Here is a 13,514-nt window from a genome sequence, read left to right as displayed (position 1 = left end):
AGTCGGCTTTCTCAATAAAGCTGATTTCTTAAGTGTCATGTAAATGTAACCAGTAAGTGTAACCAGGTTTCTAATTGGCTTTCTACAATTGCACATGTGCGTAACAAAAGGCTGCAGACAGTAGTAAAAGAATGAACGAAAGTAGAGATTGTTAACAGGGCGATGCCACAGCATTTTTTAAAACAAATTCTGCCAAATTGTGCCACAAAGTGCCTTGTAGAAGTCTGAATAAGTCACTTTCCCTGTGGATTTTTAAAATGCAGGAGGTGGAGGAGAAATCAGGTTACTCATCTGCTGCATGTATTCGTGGATTTCCAGTAACAAAGTTTCTTAAGTGCATGTAAACACTGTTCCCCGATCGCCTGAAAGAGCTGATTTCTCTGAGTAACCGGTTACTTAAATGCATATAAACGCAGTTAGTGCTGTTTTTTATGTCTAATACACTGAAAATATACTGAGAATTCTGTGAAATCTCATATTTCAAGCCTAGTGGTACACTAGTCCCAACTAATTGGCTACACATTTCTTGTGTAACCAATCCCAATAATTAGCATGAGCCCATACATACATGTATGGCCCATACATGTTTACATTGGCTAAGAGCCCATTACATTACTGCCACAAATCTTCAGTGTAATAGATGGTCACACATTAGTACACGAGTCTGCAATTATGTGCCTCAACTGCTTATGTACATTTACAGTACTGGGCATCCTTGTGCGCTTGCAGAGATACAAACAAAACTGGGACCAGCTGATCATTCTGTTGATCCATGGTTCAGTGGTTTTCTTTCAGACAAAGTAAGTGAAGTAAGCCAAAGGCAAAAGCTCCAGTGGGGCTTCTCAGTGACCAACAGATAAAACTGAGCGTACGATGCAGCCTCCAGCTGTGACTGTGTACGACTGTGAGAGTGTGCAGCAGGGCGTAGCATTAAACAGCACTGATGCTCAGCTGACCTACACACTGAGAAACAGAAAGACTTTTCACAGAGTTACCAAAACTAGTATATAGTGAATCCAGATATATATACATGATATTGACCCACTATAAGGGGACAAAGTGGATACTGACATTTTAAACTCCAGATGTGCACTGCATCTATTAGAGTTACTGCTTATTCAAGTCAAGCTGCTAAGACCCTGGTTCATTTGCTGGGGGCTGCACTTCTGGCTTGGCTCTATTAAACACAACTAATCAGGCCCTAAAGCGGGAGCTAAGTGAGTGGCATGTCTTGGAAACTACGGATGTCCAGAGTAAGTGCAAATACTTACATTACTGATACATCCTAAACTGTTTTGCTTCTAGTAGGACTTGTTGGACAGTAAAATCCTCATCAATCCACTGCACAGTTTAGCTGACACTGGCAGACACTGCTGGTTTCAAACGTTAGTTAGGGACACACTAAGACAAACTAAGACCTTTAAAGACTGGAAAGTTCACACTTAAACACAGCTTCCACAAGCTGTCACAGTCTGGAGGAAGCACACACCTGACGACTGGAAGCTCTGGAACAACCTCTGAAGCTCCACAAGATTTCAGAAATTCTTGTGTGTTGTTCAGCACAAAACAAACATAAGTTTTTTACAAATTAAGCAAATTTTGGTAAAGACCAAACAGAAACAAGACAAACAAAGCACAGTTTTACTGAGTGATCCTTGTTGGAGAGGCAGGCACAACACTGACTGTAGGAAAATGGAGGAAAAATAACAGATAAAGCTGTAGTTAATTTAGATCTCCCTCGGCAGTCACTAATGTCAGTCTTAAATATTAAACATATCCATGACGGTTAGCAACTGGATCTTAAGACTTTAGCAGAGCAGAGCTGTCGTTGTCACTTACTTTAAAACACCTCTGAACTTTTTTACAGCCTTCTACCTACTCAACCAACGTGAAGTTAATGCTGCATTGGAGAAGTTTTGTGAGTACACGATATATACGACAATATACACCATTCGTACACCAAATGTGAGAGTGAGTTAGTTAGTTAGTTAGTTTGTTAGTTAGTTGGGACAAAAAAAAAGAACTAGACACACGAAAGAGTTGGAAGCTCCTGCAGCTTTAGAACTTAAATTACAATATTAAGCTTTCATCATGGGTTAACAGGGTAACATCTAGAATCATGCCTATAATGTTCAGAATATTACACTGGCTGTTAATATTGTCTATTATCAAACAAGCAAAAAAGGTTTTATTTTTACAATACGTCTTAAATCTGACAATTTGTGTTATTAGCTAGAATAGAACCACAAACATTACTGGTCTCACATTAATGAGCTGTTTTATAGTAGTTTTAATAAGTTTTAATATAGGGCTGATCAAAAATCAAATGAAATGGTATCATTTCATACTGGGACATTTTACATCTTACAGTGTGTTAACTGTTAGCTAGAATTTCTTGTTAAAGTTTAGAGCGGCTCAATGTTGTTCTTTTCCCGCAAAGCAGAGACACAGAAATTTCATCCTACCACATTACAAATATGGTAACAAATGTGGAGCAAATGCAGTACAATACAAATCAGGAGGGTTGTATGTAGTTTGAATGGTACGTACAGTATACCATATACAGAGCATTCAGAGGGTTTTCAGAACCCTTTTGCAGCCTCGTGCCACAATTGTTTAAATTCATTTTTTTCTTATTAATATACACCCCATACCCCATAATGAATTTTAGAAACGTCTATAAATTAATTAAAAAGGAAAAAACTGAAATATCACTTGCATTGTACATGTACCGCACACATAACTAGAATTCCCAAAAAGTTGGGAAGATGTGAAAATGTAAATAAAAACAGAACACAATGATTTGCAAATCTCATCAGCCCATATTTTATTAACAATAAAACATATACAACATATCAGATGTTGAAACTGAGACATTTTATTATTTCATGGAAAATATTAGCTTATTGTGAATTTGATGGCAGCAACACATCTCAAAAAAGCTGGAACAGGGTGATGTTTACCATTGTGTTGCATCCCCCGTTGTCCCATTCAGAATTGTTGTCCCATTGTTGTCTGATGCAGGAATCTAGCCGCTCTACAGTCCTGGGCCTCTATTGCTGGATTTTTTGTTTTATGATGCGCCAAATATTTTCTATTGGTGAAAGGTCTGGACTGCAGACTCTTCTCCTGTGAAGCCATGCTGTTGTGGTGGATGCAGTATGTGGTTTAGCATTGTCTTCCTGAAATATGGAAGGTCTTCCCTGAAAGAGACGTTGTCTGGAGACAGAGGTTTTATGTTGCCCTAAATTCTCTATGTACTTTTCAGCATTGATGGAGTCTTTCCAGATGTGGAAGCTGCCCACACCATAGACACTAATACCATCAGAGATGCAGGCTTTTGAACTGTCCACTGATAACAAGCTGGGTTGTCCCTCTCCTCTTTAGTCCACAGCACATGGACTCCATGGTTTCCGAAAAGAATTTCAAATTTTGGTTCATCTGACTACAGTTTACCATTTTGCCTCAGATTATTTTAAATGAGCTTTGGCTCAGAGAACAGCCCAGCGTTTCTCTGGATCGTGTTCACATATGGCTTCTTCTTTGCATGATATAGCTTTAACTTGTGGATTCCACAGCAAACCATATTCCCAGACACTGATCTCTGGAAGTGTTCCTGAGCCCATGCAGTGATGTCCACTAGAGAATCAGACCTGTTTTTAATGCAGTGCTGCCTGAGGGCCCGAAGATCACACACATCCAGTATTGACCTTTAGCCTTGTCCCTAGCACACAGAGATTCCTCCTGATTCTCTGAATCCTTTGATAATATTATATATTGTAGATGGTGGGATCTTCAAAGTCTTCCAATTTTAGGTTGAGGAACATTTTTCTGAAATTGTTCAACAATTTCTTGGCACAGTATGTCACAAATTGGTGAACCTCTGCCCATCTTTACATTTGATGGGCACTGCCTCTCTGAAATGCTCCTTTTATACCCAGTCATGTTACTGACCTGTTGCCAATTAACCTAATTAGTTGTCAAATGCTCCTCCATTTGTTTCTGATTTGTGGCAATTACTTTTACAGGCTTTTGTTTTCCCAGTTCCAACAGTTTTGAGATGTGTTGCTGCCATCAAATTCACAATGAGCTAATATCTTCCATAAAATGGTAAAATGTCTCAGTTTCAACATCTGATATGTTGTTTATGTTCTACTGTGAATAAAATATGGGTTGAGGAGATTTGCAAATCATTGCATTCGGTTTTTATTTACGTTTTGCACATTTTCTCAACTTTCTTGGAATTGGGGTTATGTGTACAGGTACATTTGTGATATTTGAAATACATAAACAAATTAGACTTGAACAGTGAGTACAAAATGTCTCTATTGATATTTTTATCCACAAGAACACAGTAATTGTTGCTTGATAGTGTACTCAAACTACAAAGTTTCTGGCAGAGCATCACAATTTATAAAAAGATAAATGTCTGAGAGCAAACTCGAGGGTAGTGCTTCTAAAATCTGGTATTAATTCTAATACTTGTCTCCTACAAAGTGGAAACTGAAAGTACTTGTTTCAAGTGTCATCATTTCACTCCTGAGTAGCTAATCTCCTGAATAAGTTGACTTTAGTGTAAAGTTAGACCAATAAGCTGCTGCGGAATGGATCTGTTTGAAATCCACCTTAGATTAGCACACAGACAGCACCTGAGGGGCTTGGTGATCATCTTTTGTTTTCTCATCCCGAACTAAAAGATCAGCATCATAGGAAGAATGGTTCAGTACACCCACAGTATCACCCAGGATCCAGCTGTCCCATATTTTACAGCAATGCTCAGACAAATCTTTTACATGATCCCTTTATGGATCAAAGTCGTTTTTAAATCTTTCTTTTGAGGAAATCCGAATTGCTCAATCAGACACCTTTTTCCGCCAAGGAGCCTCAAGTTAATGACCCTGTTTCTCATCTGCGATCCTCCCTATTTTCCTCTGGCGTTGAGGGTGAACGCTTAATCTTCAGGGGAAGCTGTCAGAACGATGAATGCCAGCAGTAGGCTGGCTCTCAAAACCTGCATTAATTTTTAAGCACAATTACTAGAACAATTTTTTAAAAATTCAGCCACAGTATGTAGGAAGACTGCGCAGGCACATGTGAGGCCTGGAAACTTGTACAGGGGTTTGGTTAAACAGCATTTTAGCCTCTTTAGAGAAAATCTAGGAGAGTTTCATTGTAATGTCAAGGAGGGACATGAAACAGACAGTTTTCACTAAAACGATGCCTTAATTCCCAAGCACAGATGGTGTTGTGGGGCTGCTGAGCGTCCAACTCTTAGCCGTAGCCTGTCCCTTTCATGCTCTGCCTCCTCTCCTTTGATCCAAGAATTAACAAGACAGATGAAAGGGCCAATTATCAAGCCCCATGCTTCACTTAAAGGACTGCCTTACACAAATTTAGCCTGGGTCTTGCTAAGCCTTGCTGCAAAGGGAAGTCTGCATTCTCCCAATATCTGCTGCAGAGAATTTGACGTAAGACACTAAGGGGAGAGATAAAGGGAACTAAGGAGCCCGTGATAAAGCAGGGAGGGGTGAATAATTAATGGGTTGTATTCAGTTGTAAAAACCCAAGATGCACACAGCAGGCCTGTAAATATGGATACTGCAGAGAGAGAGAGGAGAATTATAGCATTTCAAAATTCAAGTATTTCAATGGACCGCCGATTTAAAGTCCCATGTTTTGTCACTGGGACAATGACGTTTGTGAAACAAAGACCATGAAATTCTGCCAGAAGGATTTAACAGCACACAGCCTATATAGAAAGAACCCTGGGATCAAGTATGTTTCTTGCTGAAAACCACAAAGGAGGCACAAGGCGGTGCCCAGAGTAGCTACTGTTACTGTGTATTGACATGGAAGACATACCTCCTATTTTATTGCAGTCGGCAGGGGAGAGCAATGACTCATTTCAGCCTTGAGGTTCTTAATATTTTTCCTTTTGTTTTTATTTTTTTTGAATTATAACGCTTAGTTTTTTCTGTTGTAACTGCCGCACACTTAATTTTTTGTTTGGCCTAAAGTGTAAACCGAGTTGATGTCTCCCACTTAAGTATAACCAAGATCTAAATACACGTAGGGCTGTAAGTAATTATTCTTTTCATTATTGATTAAATCTGCTGATTATTAATCTTGACTGATTCATTAATGTTAATCATCAGAAAATAGTGAAGAATAAAGAAAGAACAGCTCGTTTCGTCTAAATCTCCGAGGTGTTTACTGTACCTAAACATACTACATACACTTTATCATGAAAGCCAGGGAAAACTGGTAACTAGTCACATGTGAGAATTTGGAACCACAGAATAGTTGGTATATTTGCTTTGGACAAGCAGAAATTGCACAAAATAATTTTCTGACAATTCAACAACGAATTGCTTAAGGTCTAAATATATCTGCAAGTACTTGAATAAGAGAAAGCACAGGTCTTGTTTGCAATAATGCTTTAGTTTTCATAAGTTTCACATTATATAGCATAGCATCATTTGAGGTTTCTTCATTCCAAATGCAGCGTAAAGCCATGATAGACATTTTCTTATATCAAGAACACAGCATATGGACTGTGCTACATGACCTGGCTTTGGACTCTATTGATGGATGGCTGGACAGGCCGTCATCACATCTTATCTGGCCATTAACAGCTTTGATCACAGCTCAATGTCACTAATTCTACAGCCTCTGTAAGAACCTACTGTGTCAAGTCTGAAGGCCGTTTAATGTCTGTCCTCAAACAGGTCAGAGACATGCGATGGCAGCCGTATCACAGCGGAAAGAACCTGCTTAATCTTCCCTGGGAGATATATGTATTGTGACTTCTCAAACTGATAAGCCCTTGTGAGGTCAAATTTCACATTTTGTGCTCAGAAAGTCAAGTGAAGTATTTTTTGCATAGCCATCAATCACAGTTATGGGCCTGAGAAATTATACAATAGCCGGATCATAAAAAAGTAAATAATGACAACCCCTCTACACCAACATTAAACTGTCAACTAAGTACAGTGATGTTGCTACAAAAACATCAATTAGACAGCATATGGTTAGGAAAAGGCTACACGAAGGACAAAAGCTCAAATCTTACAAAATCTTAAACCTGAGCTGTTAATGCTTTTGTGGTTTGCTTCTGTTCTACGCTCATATGGATTATACACAATATATTCGTTTGACTGTAACAATCATCATCTTCCTGCAGCACTCTACTGTACCTCTCTAAGGGTTTACGAGACACTTTCTGCCAAGCATCACAGACTACAGCTTGGAACAGGAAAAAAGAAAAGTGGCAGATTTTAATAAGAACTCACTGGCATCCCAATTAGCAATGATGCAAAGCTTACAACCTAATACCCTTGCATTCACTGTTTGCATTCTTGTATTTAACTCTCAGTTTCACTCCTCTTGGCAGACTCATAACATGCTCTTTCAGCCACACTGCAGCCGCCCAGCATGCACATTTGACAAGATTAAGAAGGGTAAAAAAAAAAATAAAATCACTTTTATAAAATCTTTAGTCTGGGGATTAAATCTATGTCATCAGACCAAAGGCTGACTGGGTACCCTCTGAAGCCAGAGAGATCCCTCTAAGAAGAGATGAACGGCAAAATAGAGGAGAGATTTCAGTGTTGGCAGATAGCATTAAGCAAGCTGGGCTCTGCTCTCTAGTTTTTTGGGTAATGATACCACTAAAAAGCAAGATGACAGTGCGAGGAAGTAAGTGTGCCTGTAAGGGTACTGGTTGTGATGTTTTCAGGGACCTTTGATTCGATCTCAGAAGCGTGTGGCCTGATGCTCAGGCAGCTCACCATCAATACACTGTTGCACAACATAGAGTCATGTAACATTGAGTAACTATACCACAACACAATGCAAACCATAAGAAAATCGGGTTATTGTGAAAGAGATACACGTTTCAGCATTTTTGAAATGGTGTACATAACTACAGCAACTATAGAACTGCAACCCAGTTTCCTAAACATACTTATCTATATGTCTTAGAAAAATATGATTGCTGCATGCATTATATTCACCGGGAATGGTATTTTATTTCTTTGTTTTATTTGTTATTTTTTCGGTCTGTTTTCTTGCACCATACAAAAGCGACACTGTCAAAGAGAGCTGATTGGGATTAGTTTAGCACAAAGACCGTAAACATTGTAATGGCCACCTTGGATCAGTCTAAAGCAAACAAAACCTGCTCCCAGCTCTTTAAAGGCTCAGTAATAAACATGTTATGTCTCTCTCATTTTTAAAATGTGTACAAAAGCCAGCTTGCTTATATTTCTTGGTTAGGATTAGTCGCTCAGCAACCAGACGAGATTACTGGTTAAAAAGACAGCAACACAGCATATTTCGAAGTATGTCTTTTGTCTTTAATTTTACTCGTCCTGTCCTGTGTCACAGTCCCTATACTCTTCTTAGTAGCCATAACACAATAACAGAAAATTGGATCATGTGACCTGAAATAACTGGTCAGTTATTCAGTTAGTTCGTTGACCGAAACTTGATTGCCGACAATTTTGATAACTGATCCGATTTGATGTTTTATGCAAAAATACAAAATACTGACTAGTTGATAACAGGACACCTTGGCACAAAAAAGGTTACATAAAGTTGTGTACATACAACCCCAATTCAAAAAAACTTAGGACAATGTGTAAAAACTAAATAAAAGAAGAATGTCGAAACTGAGACATTTTAACATCTCATGGAAAATGTTAGCTCAATTTGAATTTGATGACAGCAACACATCCCAAAAAAGTTGGAACAAGGTGATGTTTACCATTATGTAGCATGAAGGCATAATTTGATCTAAATCCTGTACTTTTCAGCATTGATGGTGTCTTTCCAGATGTGGAAGCTGCCCACGCCCTAGGCAATAATACATCAAGAGATGCAGGCTTTTGAACTGTCCACTGATAACAAGCTGGGTGGTCCCTCTCCTCTTTAGTCCACAGGACATGGAGTCCATGGTTTCCTAAAAGAATTTAAAATTTTGGTTCATCTGACCACATTACACTATTGGACTGCACAGTGAACTGTGTTCACAGACACTGATATCTGGAAGTGTTCCTGAGCCCATGCAGTGATGTCCACTAGAGTATCAGACCTGTTTTTAATGCAGTGCTGCCTGAGGGTCTGAAGATCACACACATCCAGTATTGACCTTTAGCCTTGTCCCTAGCACACAGAGATTCCTCCTGATTCTCTGAATCTTTTGATAATATTATATATTGTAGATGGTGGGATCTTCAAAGTCTTCCAATTTTAGGTTGAGGAACATTTTTCTGAAATTGTTCCACAATTTCTTGGCACAGTATGTCACAAATTGGTGAACCTCTGCCCATCTTTACATTTGATGGGCTCTGCCTCTCTGAAATGCTCCTTTTATACCCATTTGTTTTTGATTTGTGGCAATTACTTTTCCAGCCTTTTGTTTTCCCATTTCCAACAGTTTTGAGATGTGTTGCTGCCATCAAATTCACAATGAGCTAATATCTTCCATAAAATGGTAAAATGTCTCAGTTTCAACATCTGATATGTTGTTTATGTTCTACTGTGAATAAAATATGGGTTGATGAGATTTGCAAATGATTGCATTCGGTTTTTATTTACGTTTTACACATCTTCCCAACTTTTTTTGATTTGGGGTTGTATTTATCAGAAAAGCTGATGCTACTGTTTTTTTTTTCAGCCAGCATTTACCCAACTGTACAGTAAAAACATGTTTATATTGTTTGTCACTGAGTTCTAAGAGGGTGATTAGGTTTACAACTAAGGTTACATTGTAAAATACTGTAGTGCTGACAACAGACCAAGGAGAAATATTCTAGAAACTGTACAATAAAAGATGTGTATACTACAACATTAAAAAAATCAATAAAAATCAATAAAATCAATATAAGCCATGAACCTGTTAAAAAAGTAAACTGTAAAACTGATAAATATGGCTATAAAGCAATGAACATAACAGGGTAGATATTAAAATTCCAGAGAGTTTTGCTGAGCTTTTGTACAGAGGACAAATGAAACAAGAGCATCAGTTCTGTGCTCTGGGAGACAAACGTGTTATTAAGGCCCTGCTGCTGTGACCTCCTGACACTTATTCTAATCACTCAGGGTGCACTTCATTTGGCCTTGTCAGCATTCCACATGCTGTGTAGTGACAGGGATGAGGACATTCATGTGGTCTAAGGATGAGTGGCAAAGAATACAATCAGTATCTACTGGATGTCAATCAAGTGATTAAACTGGAAGAGAACCATGTCTCTAAAACTACAGAAAGACTTGGTGGGCAATTTTCAAATGTTGTCAAAGTTCATTATTTCTCCGCGCTGTGTGAGGTGTGCAAATGTTTCCTGTATTTGCCACAGTGGAACTGCATTGTCACTTTCAGCATGTGCCACTGAATCAAATGTCAAAGGTGAGGAAACCACACCAACATGCTGCACAAACCGGCACTCTGCTGGTCAGATTTTGTGCTCACCCAACATTTCCAAAAACACAATAACACAGGAAGTGAGACACTTCAGTGCCAGTGGAAATGATATCCACATGTTAAACAGTGAAATCATAGCAGGGATGTAAATTTGTGGCCATTTTGAAGTGATGGCAGTAAGTTTGCTTGTTTTCACCAGGTCTTAGATATACACCTTTGGTTCAAAGTAGAAGTAACATCTGAATTGCGACCCAGCCTCCAACTACCCTGTTGAACACCTCGACCTCATTTTAAACTGGCAGAGACAGTCATACATCACTTTCTGATGTATAGTCTTTTAAAGAATGATTTGGGAGCTTCTAATGCTCTTATTATTTTTCATCTTTTCATGTAATGTTTCTTTTGATTGGTTCCTGAACAGTCAACTTCCCGCAGCATCCAAGAGAAGAGGATGGTGGCGTTCTCATGATTTAAAAAAAAAAACAAACAAAAAAAAAACCCCACTTTATCCATTCAAGCATGCCTCAACATTGAAACCCTCTTTGACAGGGGGGCAGCAACCAGAGGGTTGCAGTATTCATAGCTTCTGTCTCCAGGAGTGCAGATAAACCCGGGCTATACTTAGAAGCCGAATGTGGGATATAAAATATGTGATTTCTCACAAATACGTCTTTGCCCCTATTGTCACCACCGAGGGAGGTGCATTCAGAGTGTTCGCTTTTCTGTGACAAAACTATCTCCCCTGCACATTCTGAAATGTGCTCAACACTGTTAGCCAGCTATTACTTGACTATTAGGGTGCCGCTCTTGGGGAGAGATTTATTGGATTCAGAGAGCGCTTTACATAGCAGCTGCCACAGTCTTCCTTGTTTGATTTCTGTGCAGCAGACACGACATGCTTTATTCTTGAAATGAAGTTTGAAAGAAATTTGCCTAGTAGCTTTGCCTTTAGCTCTGTTCTCGTTTTCATCTAGCCTATAACAATTAAATTTTCACTTTGTGTGAGGAGTATGAGCTGAAATGTACCTACAGCAATGGATAAAAAGTTATCTTAAGGGCTAAGAAATGCTGTGTACATGTTATTTCACATCTAATTTGCCTGAAGTGTCTACTGTGAGACATAAGTTAAAACTAGTAGTCTGTCTCTTCCCACCTTGCATTATACCAGTTTGTTGACGGGTAGTGTCACTGAATCATTTAGCTTGACTCTCAATGACTTTGGTTAGTTGTATGCTTTAGGACTTTTAGGAAAATCATGAGCCAAATATGAAGTAGGGGTGTAAACAAATATCAATAAACTTGAGTATTGCAATATGTTTTCTTTTATTCCATTGAGTTTTAATTAACAGTTTACATGCAAAATGTTGTATATCTATTACATATCACAACCCGCTGTTTTTTTAAACACTGCTGGATTTGAAAGGTTCAGCTTAGAAGCTCTAGAGGCTCTTTCATGCATTCGAATAACTTATTTGAAGAGCTTAATATGAGCAATGATATGTATTTACAGACGCACTGCATTGTGGAGCAACTACCATGTTCAATATCTATGTTATTGTTGTACTAATGGGTTTTTTACGGGGGGATCTATAGTAGGATTTGCTTCTGAGTGACGAAAGAACACATAACATAAATTATGAGCAACAATATCTAACTCAAACAATTATCTGCATTCACTTTAACAAGATATAGCTAAATGAAATCATAGCTATTTGAAGAGCGGCTGTTTGAGCTTGCTGGCAGCCTAGTTTTTGAATACAAGGCATTTTACTGTGGCTGAACCTTTTTACTGCCCCTTCGTGAAGTGTGGCTCATTTGGCACATTTAGGCCATTCTGAGTCAAGCACTTATGAACTTGGCTCCTAAACAGCAAAGCTCAAAGGGGGCTTTTTGTGTGTTGATGTTGTAAACCGTGGCAAGACATGAAAAATTAGTTCAAGCTAAGTGGGACACACACATAGCGTCAGCTAGTGCCTCTTTTTCATTGCTTTACTGCCTCTTATATATTTCTTATCTTATTCTCTCTCTCTTGAATTCGAAATGAAGCAAACACCAGGACAAGTCATATTATTCCTTCACCCCAATGATCTTTCTACCATTTTATGTGCGTATGATGGGACTTGGGGAATTTGGCCACATTTAACTACCATTGCACACACATGTAGTGGAGAGAAAACGTGGTTGAGAACTGTATCTAGGGGAAGTTACATCACATAGCACAGAAGCTGGATGGAGGATAAGAGATATTTACTGCAACTGCTGCAACACTGCATCCAACCAACAGGTCAATTCTGCAATTCAATTCTACTGTGCTAATCTAAAGAGGCAATAAAGGAGTTCCAGCTGTCTGCACGCAGCCAGTATTGATAGATTTGTTCATGTAAAAATAAATAAATCATAGTTATGCACATTTCCGATAACAAAGCCACTATATGATTAAAGACAGTATAAACACAATAACAGATGAATATTTGATATGATTATTTTGCGTCTATGACCTCTTTAGAAAGTGTTTCTGTGCCATTCTACATTCTCACTGTTAGATGTTCTCCATAGAAATCTTAAATCATCTTCTCTATTAGCCCGGGGCACCAACACAGACTGTTAATGGAATTTGCATTTTGCATGAAGAAAGTGTTAATGAGCGAATATCAATCGGCCCTAATATTTCCAGTTCTGGTGGAGAAAGCTAATGGACAGTGTCCTGGAGAGAGGGAACAGGGTAATGGAGAAAGGGCGGGTTAGCTTTGAGGGGGGTGTCTGATGTCTGTTATGGAGATGGGGTGAGTGGAGAGCCTGGTATATAGTGTACGATAAACGCAATGAAGTAATGAAGCTTTCTGCAAACCCCCCCCCCTGCTCTCCCATTTCTTTTAAGCACTTTCTATGCGCCTGCACCCTAATATATCTTGAATCTGACTCATCATACATGAACATGGAACATTTCACTCAGAATTAAAAAGATACTGACTCACAATATGATTTATCTACGGGGATTTGTCTAGCATTTCCTATGAAGGTTACTCCGTACTCTTAAAAGAAAATGATGTTTTATCTCAGATCATCCCATTGTTTAGCACACAGGTGCTCT

General features: G+C 38.7%; 1 protein-coding gene across 3 annotated transcripts in view; it reads left to right on the top strand.

Moving 5' to 3' along the window:
- Window positions 1-13,514, top strand: part of grm4 (glutamate receptor, metabotropic 4) — a 169,052-nt gene that overhangs the window by 31,678 nt on the left and 123,860 nt on the right. The gene's annotated exons all lie outside the window — the stretch shown is intronic.

The sequence above is a fragment of the Channa argus genome, chromosome 13 (assembly GCF_033026475.1).
Source record: "Channa argus isolate prfri chromosome 13, Channa argus male v1.0, whole genome shotgun sequence".
NCBI lineage: Eukaryota > Metazoa > Chordata > Actinopteri > Anabantiformes > Channidae > Channa > Channa argus.
The sequence above is the reverse complement of the archived record's forward strand: the minus strand, read 5'-3'. Positions and strand labels throughout refer to the sequence as shown.